This window comes from Struthio camelus, unplaced genomic scaffold (genome assembly GCF_040807025.1).
Source record: "Struthio camelus isolate bStrCam1 unplaced genomic scaffold, bStrCam1.hap1 HAP1_SCAFFOLD_55, whole genome shotgun sequence".
Classification (NCBI taxonomy): Eukaryota; Metazoa; Chordata; class Aves; order Struthioniformes; family Struthionidae; genus Struthio; species Struthio camelus.
This window is the reverse complement of record NW_027182752.1, coordinates 481,873-492,759: the sequence shown is the minus strand read 5'-3', so window position 1 is coordinate 492,759 and position 10,887 is coordinate 481,873.

Below are 10,887 nucleotides of genomic sequence, written 5' to 3'. Positions count from 1 at the left end.
GTGACCATGAGATGGTGGAGTTGAGGATCCTACGAGGAGGGAGCAGGGCAATAAGTAGGATTGCAACGCTGGACTTGAGGAGAGCTAACTTTGGCCTCTTGAGGGACCTACTTAGGGGAATCTCATGGGGTAGGGCCCTAGAAGGAAGAGGGGTCCAAGAAAGCTGGTTAATATTCAAGCGTCACCTCCTCCAGGCTCAAGATCGGTGCATCCCTCTGAGGAAGAAGTCGAGCAAAGCGGATTCAGCAGGAGACCTGCATGGATGAGCAAGGAACTCCTGACAAAACTCCAGCAGAAGAAGGAAGTGTACAGAATGTGGAAAAGGGGACAGGCCACTTGGGAGGAATACAGGGACGTTGTCAGAGTGTGCAGGGATGCGACAAGGAAGGCTAAGGCCCAGCTGGAATTAAATCTGGCAAGGGACGTCAAGGACAACAAGAAGGGGTTTTTCAAATACATCAATAACAAAAGGAAGACTAGGGAAAACATGGGCCCACTGCTGAATGGGGTGGGTGCCCTGGTGACGAAGGATACAGAGAAGGCAGAGTTGCTGAATGCCTTCTTTGCTTCAGTCTTTCCTGCTAAGGCCAGTCCTGAGGAATTCCAGACACTGGAGACCAGGGAGGAAGTCTGGAGAAAGGAAGACTCTCCCTTGGTGGAGGAGGATCAGGTTAGAGATCTTTTGTCCAAACTGGACATCCATAAATCCATGGGCCCTGATGGGATGCACCCACGGGTGCTGAGGGAGCTGGCGGAGCTCCTGGAGCTCAGGAACTTTCAACAGAGAAAAAATGCCCACTCCTGCCCCAGGAGGGAAGAACCCCTTGCAGTGACCCACGAAGGAGACAGACTGGCCGGCAGCAGCTCTGTGGCCGAGGCCCAGAGGGTCCTGGTTCTGAGAATCACAGAATCAAAGAATGGTTTAGGTTGGAAGGGACCTCTGGAGATCATCTCGTCCAACCTCCCTGCTCAAGCAGGGTCACCTAGAGCATATTGCCCAGGATCACATCCAGACGGCTTTTGAATATCTCCAGCGAAGGAGACTCCACTACCTCTCTGGGCAACCTGTTCCAATGCTCTGTCACTCTCACAGGGAAGAAGTTTTTCCTCAGGTTCAGATGGAGCTGCCTGTGGTTCAGTTTGTGCCCATTGCCTCTTGTCCTGTCGCTGGGCACCACGGAGAAGAGGCTGGCCTCATCCTCTTGACACTCCCCCTTCAGATACTTGTACACGTTGATGAGATCGCCTCTCAATCTTCTCTTCCCCAGGCTGAACAGGCCCAGCTCTTGCAGTCTTTCTTCCTAGGAGAGGTGCTCCAGCCCTCTAATCATCTTGGTAGCCCTCCGCTGGACTCTCTCCAGGAGTGCCATGTCTCTCTTGTACTGGGGAGCCCAGAACTGGACACAGTACTCCAGGTGAGGCCTCCCCAGGGCTGAGGAGAGGGGCAGGATCACCTCCCTCCACCTGCTGGCAACACTCTGCCTAATGCACCCCAGCATACCATGGGCCTTCTTGGCCACAAGGGCACACTGCTGCCTCATGTTTAACTTGTTGTCCACCAGCACTCCCAGGTCCTTCTCGGCAGAGCTACTTTCCAACAGGTCAACATTTCCTCCCCCATGCAGGACTAGCCGCGTTTCCTTGCACAACTTCATGAGGTTTATGTTGGACAAAACCCCAAGTTTCTCAAGGCCGCTCTGGACTCAGGCTCCTTTGTGTCAGCTCTTAATGTGCGTGTACAGATGGCTCGTCCTGTCTTGCTGTGCCTCTGACAGGATAACAGCATGAGGCATTGCGGGACACTGTGGATAATAAAAGGAGGTGCTAGTTTAACGGAGCTGCTGACAAAGGTAGAAATCACCACGGACACCATCTCAGAGAGGCCCAATGAATGTACAAAGGAAGTATAAGCAGGGCCAGTGGAGATTAGGAAATAGGTGTGTGCTGACTGCATGGGCGGGCATCAGGATGGTAAAAGAGAACACCTTGTCAGGTGGAAAAGAGGGCATAATGCAATAAAAGGTGAAGGAAAAGAAAAAAAAAATCAGTGCTCACTGCGGGTACCTACCTGCAAAGCACTCCTGAATCTGAATGACACTAACCAGAGCAGGACAAGAAACATGCAGTTGATCTGCTCCTACTTCTGTCTGACACACTGCCATGGTCACAGGGAAGCTGCAGTTTTCTCCCTGTGGTCAACATGAGAAGACACAGGGTGGAAGAAAATGCAAAAGGATTCATGGTGGAAGGGGCCTCTGGAGGTCTTTAGCCCAATCTCCTTCCCACAGCAGGGTCAACTATCAGATCCTACCAGGTTGCTCAGGGCTTCGTTCATTTAGGACTTGAAAACCTCTGAGGATGGAGATGGCACAACCTCTCTGGGCAACCTGCCCCAGTGTTCCACTGTCTGCAGGGGTAAAACATTTTTGCTTATCCCCAGCCTGAACCTCTTGTTTCAGCTAATGCCCATTGGGCCTCCTCCTCCTGTCGTGTACAACAATGAAGGGCCTGCCTCCATCTTCTTGACGACCTCCTGGTGGGTATGGGCAGGCTGTTCTTAGGTCTGCCCAAAGCCTCCTCTTCTCCAGGCTCAACAACTCCAGCACCCTCAGCCAGTGCAATCACCCCCATGCCACGTCTCTCTGCATGTGTCACACTCATTGGGCATCGTGTTGTAATGTGCAGGTGTTGTAGACTGTGAAGAGGGCCTGTTCTGGACAAGCAGTCCCTCATAATTAAACCTTGACCTGAAAACCTTCCAGGCCCAAGATTGATTTTTCTCCCTTAAATCCAATTTTAGCTGCACTTCGTACTGTTGCCTCTCATTGTCCTGCCAGGAATCTCTGTAAAGAGCCCTGGTTCTTTACTGGTGGGAAGCTTGAGTTGGGAAGCTGTGATGAGTTTCCTCCAAAAGTCTTCCCTTCTCCAGGCTGAACAAGGCCTGAACTCTCAGCCTCTCCTCCCAGGGCAAGTGCTCCAGCCCCCAAACACCTTGAGGTTCTGACACTGAACTCACTCCATGTCATCAACAGCGTTCTTCTCCAGGGGGGCCTGAATGGATGATGTATCTAGGTGGGTTCGGATAAGTGCTGAGTAGAGGGGCATCATCACTTCCGTCTTTCTCCTGGCTGTGCTCCTGTTCATGCAGCCCACAATGCTGTGGCCTCCGTTGCTGCCAGGGAACACTCTTGCCTCACATCAAGCTCGCTGCCCACAAAGACCGCCACGTCCTTTTCTGCAGAGCTGCTGCCCAGCCAGAACTCCCCAGCCTGTGTCACTGCAGGATGTTGGTCTATCGCAGGTGAAGATAGGGCATTTGTCCTTGTTGCATTTCACAGAGTTCCTGACAGCCCATTCTTCCCACCTGCCAAGCTCCCTCTGAAAGGCAGCCCTCAGGCACATGACTGTTCTGCCCCATTAGCTGTCATCTGCAACTGGGATAAGAGGTGTGTCCTCCAGGCCACTGATGAGCCTGTCAGACAGGTTGGGTTGCAGTGTAGACCCCTGCACCCTCCACTTGTCACTGGCTTCCAGGTAAAGCCTGACCCACTCACAAAAACCCTCTGAGCTCCATCATCCAACCACTTGGTTTTTCACCCATCTGAATGTCTAGCCAGCCTGCTGTAAGGCCTCCCTTGGATACAAGAATGTTGGGGGAGACAGTGCCAGAAGTCTGGCTAAAATCATGGTGAATGACATCTCCTACTCTTTCTTCTCCCACAAGTACAGGTCTTTTATCACAGAAGGCAATCACGTTGGTCTGGAACTATTTATGTTCAGTAAATCCGTGCTGACTATTTCCAGGCACCTTCGTGTACCCAGAAATGTGATCCAAGATGGATAGCTCCAGGACACACTCCTCACTCAAGTGAGGCTGAACGGCCTGCAGCTCCCCGGCTTGTCCTTGTGGCCTCTTTTGAAGATAGGCACAACATAATCCTTTTTCCTGCACTCAGCCCTCGGGCACTGTGGGTTGGTATTCTCGCCTGGAGTCCTGACTCTACTACGCACAACAGCCCAGGAGACTCTGCTGGTGAAGACTGAAGCCAAGACGACGTTCAGTTCCTCACACCTATCTCCATCTGCTGTTCCTAGATTCCCTGCCCCATGCAGCAGTGAGCCCACATTTTCCTTCTTTACTCTTTCACTGTTACTGAAGCAGCAGCAGCTCTCCTTCAGGCTCGTGACATCCCCTGCAGGGGTCGATGCTAGGGCAGCTTGGGCTTCCCTAACACCATCCCTTCTTCACTGGACAGTATTTCCAAATTCCTCCTTTGCAGCCTCTCCTTTCTTCCCCTATCCTTGTGTTGCCTTGTGGCCCTGGAGCTCAGGCCTGAGCTCCCTGTTTAGCCAAGCCAGGGTCCAGAGATGCCTGCCAATTTTACAGACTGTCAGTATGGAGCTTTGTTGTGCTTTGTGGGTGCTGTCCAGGTAGGAAAGCTGAGGTGCGCTGAGGCACTTGCCCAGCAACCCCTCCAAAAGGACATGGCTTTCCTATAGGTCCCATGCTGCTTCTGCAGGAGACATATGGCTGTCTGGGTTGCCCCAGGAACCTGACCTGGACTGCAGGCCTACTTTTGTCATTAAATCAAGCACCTGCACTGCACTACATCAGCTGTTTGCAGTCTAGGGATCTGCTTGTGTCTCAGCTTAAGAATGAGTGGAGCTCTAGTCGTAGTAGGCATCTAGTGTCCTTTCATATGGCCTGGGAAATTCCTCAGCTGGCCCCCACCTGGGGTTCTAGAAGGATGTAGGTCTCATAGTTGCTCCATCAGAGCCAGCAGACACTGGCACATGCCTTGCACCACCTCTGTCTCTTCAAATGTCACCAGGTGTTTGTGTGTGAGCAACTGACTCCCACCCTCCATCTCTAGTGGTTACAATGGCAGCGTAGACAAGGGGCTTACCTGCAGGCAGCCATGTTGTGCACACTTCAGCTTGGGCAAGGGGAATCCCACCTCCTGTGTGTTTCTGGAGTTCATGGGAGAGAGCTGAATCCAACCCCATCCCAGGGATTTCTAAAACCGTCATGCCATGCCCAGATTGACTCATCGGAATCAATACCTGAACCATGCGAAAATGACCTCCCTCCTTGTCCTTGACTAGGTGTTCTGCCTATTTAAGAGATGGGAATCAGGTCTTCCAGAGTGGGACAGGTCCACCTCTTGCAAATAACCACCCTCTGATGAGACAAAATGCAATGCAGGAATCAGTGTTTACAAACTTCAGTGTTCAGAAAGGGACCATAGGTGATAGGATTTCAGTAGACTGCAGTGAACATTTCCCAGGAAGAGGGTGCACAAGCGACAGAGCAATTCATGCCTTAAGCTGGACCTCTGCTCCTGAGCGGGGCCAGGCTCCGGGGACCGAGGGAGCTGCTGGCAACCAGGCAGCATGGCCGAGAGACAGCTCTGGGCAGCAGCAGCTCCTCTGCCAAGAGCAGCGGGGCTCCGGGCACTGCCTGCTGCTGCTGCTGACAGGAGATGAGGCGAGAGGGAGAGAAGTGAGAGGCAGTGTGGAGTGGGAGGAGCGAGGAGAGCTCCTTGCGGGGGAAATCTGCACAGCCCTTTGCATGCTAAGTCTCTGGCTGCAGGGTAACTGCAGGGTAACTTGGATTCCCAAACCTTCACTCTTGGAGATCGCTAGGTCTGTGAGAAACTTCAGCAAACCCCTTCAACCCCACCTCAGCCTGCAGGCAGCCCCAGCAGCACCTTTATTGCTTCATAAGGGTTTTTATGACCTGCTCCTTGGGACCTGTGAGCACAGAGATACCCCTGCCCAGTGCCCTGTCCTGGCAGGTTTCTGTAGGGCAGAAGTGAGTGTGCAGAGGGTGGGATGGGGTCTGTGAAAACCAGCAGGGAAAAGACATTGGGAGAGAGCAAGAGCTCCCAGCAGAGAGAGCGCCAGGCAGCAGAGACGGGCTGGGAATGAGAGAGAACTGCTAACAGAAACATCACAGGAGGATGGGTTTGGGCAAGTGTTGATCAGTCCCTGCAAGGCAGACAGCTTTCTCTGAGCCAGCCCCGCATGTCTTCTCTCCCACCCAGCAGAGCCTCTGCCCTCACAGCCGTGGAGTCCAGGGCATGAGCCACCCGCTCTGCAGCCAGACCTGCAGCAGAGGAGAGGGGCATCTCTCCTGCCACGGGCCCCGTTTTGTGCTGCCCGACAAAGGGGCTGAGTGACTGCCCTGCAATGTCACCACCCAGCTGGGGAAGGTGAAGGCTTTCCCGACTGCCCATCTGTCCCTCTCTCCTTGCCTCCCGTGGCAGCAGGAGTGTAGTGTTGCTCCTTGTTTCCCCTCCTCTCCGTGCTGCCCTTGTTCTTCTCTCGGGTTCCCTGGGGTTGGTGGGTTTTCAGCTGCAGCTCAGACCCCTGCCCTGCGAGTTGTGCCACAGAGGTCTCTGCTTGGGAGTGAGGTGTCTGCAGCCCCCTTCTGACCCGTGCAGGTCCAGGAAATGCAGTGGGTGGGGAGGGGAGTGGAGCTGACTGTCCTGTAAGGAGAGCCCATCTGCAGTCCTAACAGTCCTTGGACCATTTCCCTGTGGTGTCCTGGCAGGCTTGGGGCTGCCCTCCAGAAGGGCACCGCTGCCTCATACCACCATCTCTGTGATGTGTGAGGGAGCTGTGAAGAATCTTCAGAGATGCTGGGCGTATGGAGATGGTGTTGGGAAGCTGTATGTGGGCAGCTGAAAAGAGCCGTGTGTGTGCTTGGCTAGAAAGGGGAGTGTGGAGACGTCGCTCTGGTGCCCTGAGGAAGGGAGAGAAGGTTGGAGACCCACACTTGGGACCTGGGCTCGTCTGCTCTCAGCAGGGGCTAGATTCTTTTTTGGGCAACAGATGAGAGTGACCATCCTGCAGCTCAAAGAGCTGCAAACACAGGACAGCTGAGAACAAGACTAATAGACAGACAAGCTGTCCTCCCTCTGCACCCGGGGACAGGGAATTGGTCTTTCTCAGGAGTCACAGCAGAAAGGCTGAGACTTTCTGCCTTTTGAGGAAGACTGCCCAGGGGGCACAGGGGCATCTCACAGAAAATAAACATTAGGAAGAAATCCCTAAAGCTCTGTTCCTCAACCCTCATTCTTCAGAACAGGTGGTGAAGATGCTGAAATATTCCTTCCACCTGCCCAGTGGCTTTCACCTGACAGACCTTGTGACTGTCAGAGCTAGTCACCCCCACTCCCATGTCCCCACTGCCCTACAGCAGGATGGACAGACTGCCCTGGAGCCCATGGGCAGAGGCCTCTGCTCCTCACAGCACACTCCGCCAGTGCACAGGGGAGCTCAAGCAAGGCAGCTGCACACACATGCTCTCCGTGAAGAGAGAGGCAGTACGGGGGGTTGGATGAGAACTGGAACATTTCAGGGTTTCTTGAAAAGCATCTCCTAACTTCTCCATGTCTTTTCTTCTTTGGACAGTCCCACATGCCTGGAGGGAGCAACATGTCCAACAGCAGCTCCGTCACTGAATTCCTCCTGGCATTCGCAGAAACCCGGCAGCTGCAGCTCTTGCACTTCTTGCTCTTCCTGGGCATCTACCTGGCTGCCCTCCTGGCCAACGGCCTCATCATCACCGCCATAGCCTGCCACCACCGCCTCCACACCCCCATGGACTTCTTCCTCTTTAATCTCTCCCTCCTCAACCTGGCCTCCATCTCCACCACTGTCCCCACATCCATGGCCAATTCCCTCACGGACACCACGACCATCTCCTACTCGGGATGCGCTGCCCAGGTCTTCCTGGTTTCCTTCTTGTTTGGAGGAGAGATTTCTCTTCTCACTGTCATGGCCTATGACCGCTACGTTGCCATCTGCAGACCCCTGCACTACGGGACCCTCCTGGGTGGCAGCAGAGCTTGTGTCCAAATGGCAGCAGCTGCCTGGGGCAGCGGCTTTCTCAATGCTCTCCTGCACACTGCCAACACATTTTCCATACCTCTCTGCCAAAGCAATGCTGTGGGGCAGTTCTTCTGTGAGATCCCCCAGATCCTCAAGCTCTCCTGCTCACAATCCTGCCTCCGGGAAGTTGGGGTTGTTGTGGTTAGTGTTGGTTTATTTTTTGCATGTTTCATGTTCATTGTGCTGTCCTACGTACAGATCTTCACAGTTGTGCTGAGGATCCCCTCCGAGCAGGGCCGGCACAAAGCCTTCTCCATGTGCCTCCCTCACCTGGCCGTGGACTCCTTGTTTATCAGCAGTGCAATATTTGCCTACCTGAAGCCCTCCTCCCTCTCCTCCCCATCCCTGGATCTGGTGGTGGCTGTTTTGTACGCAGTGGTGCATCCAGCACTGAACCCCCTCATCTACAGCCTGAGGAACAAGGAGCTCCGAGATGCCCTGAGGAAAGTGATTGCATGGGCATTTTTCAGCAGTGCTAAAATTGCCTTTGCTCTCAACAACTGAATCCCAAACTGTCCCAAACCAGGACTCAGTTTTGTTTTTTTATTTTATTTTTATTATTACTATTGTTACTGTTATGATGATGATGATGAAATTTATTTGTTATCATTTTGCTACATAAATGCTTGCAGTTCACCCCGGTTTTAATGCCATGTCTCACCTGGTGGCCACGCAAAACTGTCTAACGCCAGGTCAGAGCTGGCTCCCTCACAGTATCTTGGTAATAAAGGCAGTTCTAGCCAGTGCCATGTCTGAAGGCTGGGTGCTTCTTCCAGAGCTGGTGTCAAATATAGGCCCAAGGAGAGCAGCCCACAAGGGCCTGCTGGGCAGCCTTGTCCATGGGGTCAGGAACAAAAAGCTCATCATCCTGTTATGATCTCTTAGACACCAAGGCATTTAGGATTGAGGAGTCCCCCCTCAGTGTCCAGTGACAGGGGAGATGAGGGATTGTCACTGTTGTACATAGCCGGGGCTGTCGCACATGTTCGGGCACAGTGTCAGATGTCCCTCCTTCTGGAGGGGAAGCTGGAGGTGCCAGGAGAGCACAGGGGCTCTCCTGGGACAGCGTGTGCCTGGGGTGGGCAGCGAGAGGAGCCTCACAAAATGAGAAGTCCCCCAAGGTGGAGTCCCTTAAAGGGAAAGCACGAAACGCAGGTATCCACAGGCACAGGAGGACTCTGCAGTCCCAGGAGAGGCAGTGGGGACCCAGCTGGCACGGGGCACGGGGCACGGGGCACGGGGCACGGGGCACGGGAGAGTGATTCATGTCATCGTTAATGAAATACCATGTGTTGGATCTCTGGAGGGATTAGAGGCCATGGATCCCCATTCGGTTGGGTCTGCTTCCCACCTGCACCAGCATGGCCAGTGCAGAGTCACCCCCGTGGCCCTGTGGCCCCACCGTCTGCTCGCTCTCCAGAGCAGCACTGCCAGCTCGAGACCCTGCGGGAGAGCAGGGGAAGGGGTGCAGGAACAGTTATTGAGGTCAGAGGAGGGATGAGGAGACATCAGAAGGAAGTGGAGCTGGGCTTGAAATGGTCTTGGAGAGAAAAATGCTGACATTTTATCCAAGACAATGGTCACACTGTGGCTACACTAAAGTGTGTTCACGTTGCAGAGCCAGAAGTCCTTGGTGTTCTGGCTTCCCGTATGGCCTGGGAAGTGGCTGAAGAAGGAATAACTCTCCCCACCTTCCCTGGTCATAGTGTCATCATCACTTTTGACAGGTGGCACCAAAAGGAAGGCTGGGACCCTGTGCCAGCACTTGTCTTGAAGGAAGCAGGACCCAGCAGCCAGATCAGTTTGCTGCTGTCCCTCAGGCCCTATCTCCAGCACACAGTCTTGAGACAATCTCCCCCAGGCCGCGTGCTAGCCTTTACCCCAAAAGTCACCTCCAGACAGGGCTCTGCACCCAGCTGGAGGACTGGGCATCCAGCTGTGAGCCCTAGGAGAATGAGCCCCCTGCTGGGTCCTCTACAGGGCTAGCAGGGAGTATGCAGAGGAGGTCCTGGGAGCGTCTACTGGGCCTGTAGACCATCCTCATGCCCATGGAGACTCTCAAGCAGGGTCCCTCAGTGCAAAGATCCAGCGCAATTTGTTGTTGTGTGAACAGAGAGGAGAAACTGCCCCAGGAAACTCCTCACAGACCCCTTTCAGCACTGCCTTTCCCCACAGTCGTGGTGAGGAGTGACCTTTGCATGTGACCAGCTCCATCTCCCTGCTGGGCTCAGCCCCTGTATGGTGGGATGGCCAGTCCTGCCTGGCCTCTCTCCAGACCCAGACCCCAGCAGACCCTGGAGCATGGCTGTTTGCTTTCCTCAAGGTGGGCTGGGCAGGGGCTGGGGATGGGGGGGAGGTTGCAAAGCAGGAGGGCCGTGGAGGCCACGGCACCGAGGGCTGTTGGGGGGCCATGCTGGGGGGACGTCTCCTCACTCCTGAAGGCAGCCTATGCTGTGCGGTGCCTGCACAACGGTGCCATGGGGCCGCATGCCGGGCAGCAGGGCGGAGGCAGAGCAGGGGTGGGACGCAGACAGGAGCCACGAGACTGCTGGAATGTGACAAATGTCCGCAGCCCCCAGCGAGACAGGGCTGTGCTGTGTGGTGGCTCCAGGGAGGCCAAGGGGCACCGTGGTGGGAGGAGCAGGGTGGAGAGCAGCAGGCACAGGGCTCCCAGCAGCCCCTCTGCAGCTGAGAGGGAAGGAAGGAGGGAAGGAGGGAGAGAAGGAGGGGGAGAGGGAGGGAGGGAAGAGAGAGAGAGAAAAGGAGAGAGGGAAGGAAGGAGGGAGGGAAGGGAGGAGGGGGAAGGAAGGAAAGAAGGGGAGGGAAGGAAGGACGGAAAGGGAAGGAAGGCGGGAGGGAAGGAAGGCGGGAGGGAAGGCAGAAGGGGGAGGGAAGGAAGGAGAGGCAGAGGGAAGGAAGGAGGGGGAAGGAAGAAAGAAGGGGAGGGAAGGAAGGATGGAAAGGGAAGGCAGGAGGAGGGAGGCAGCA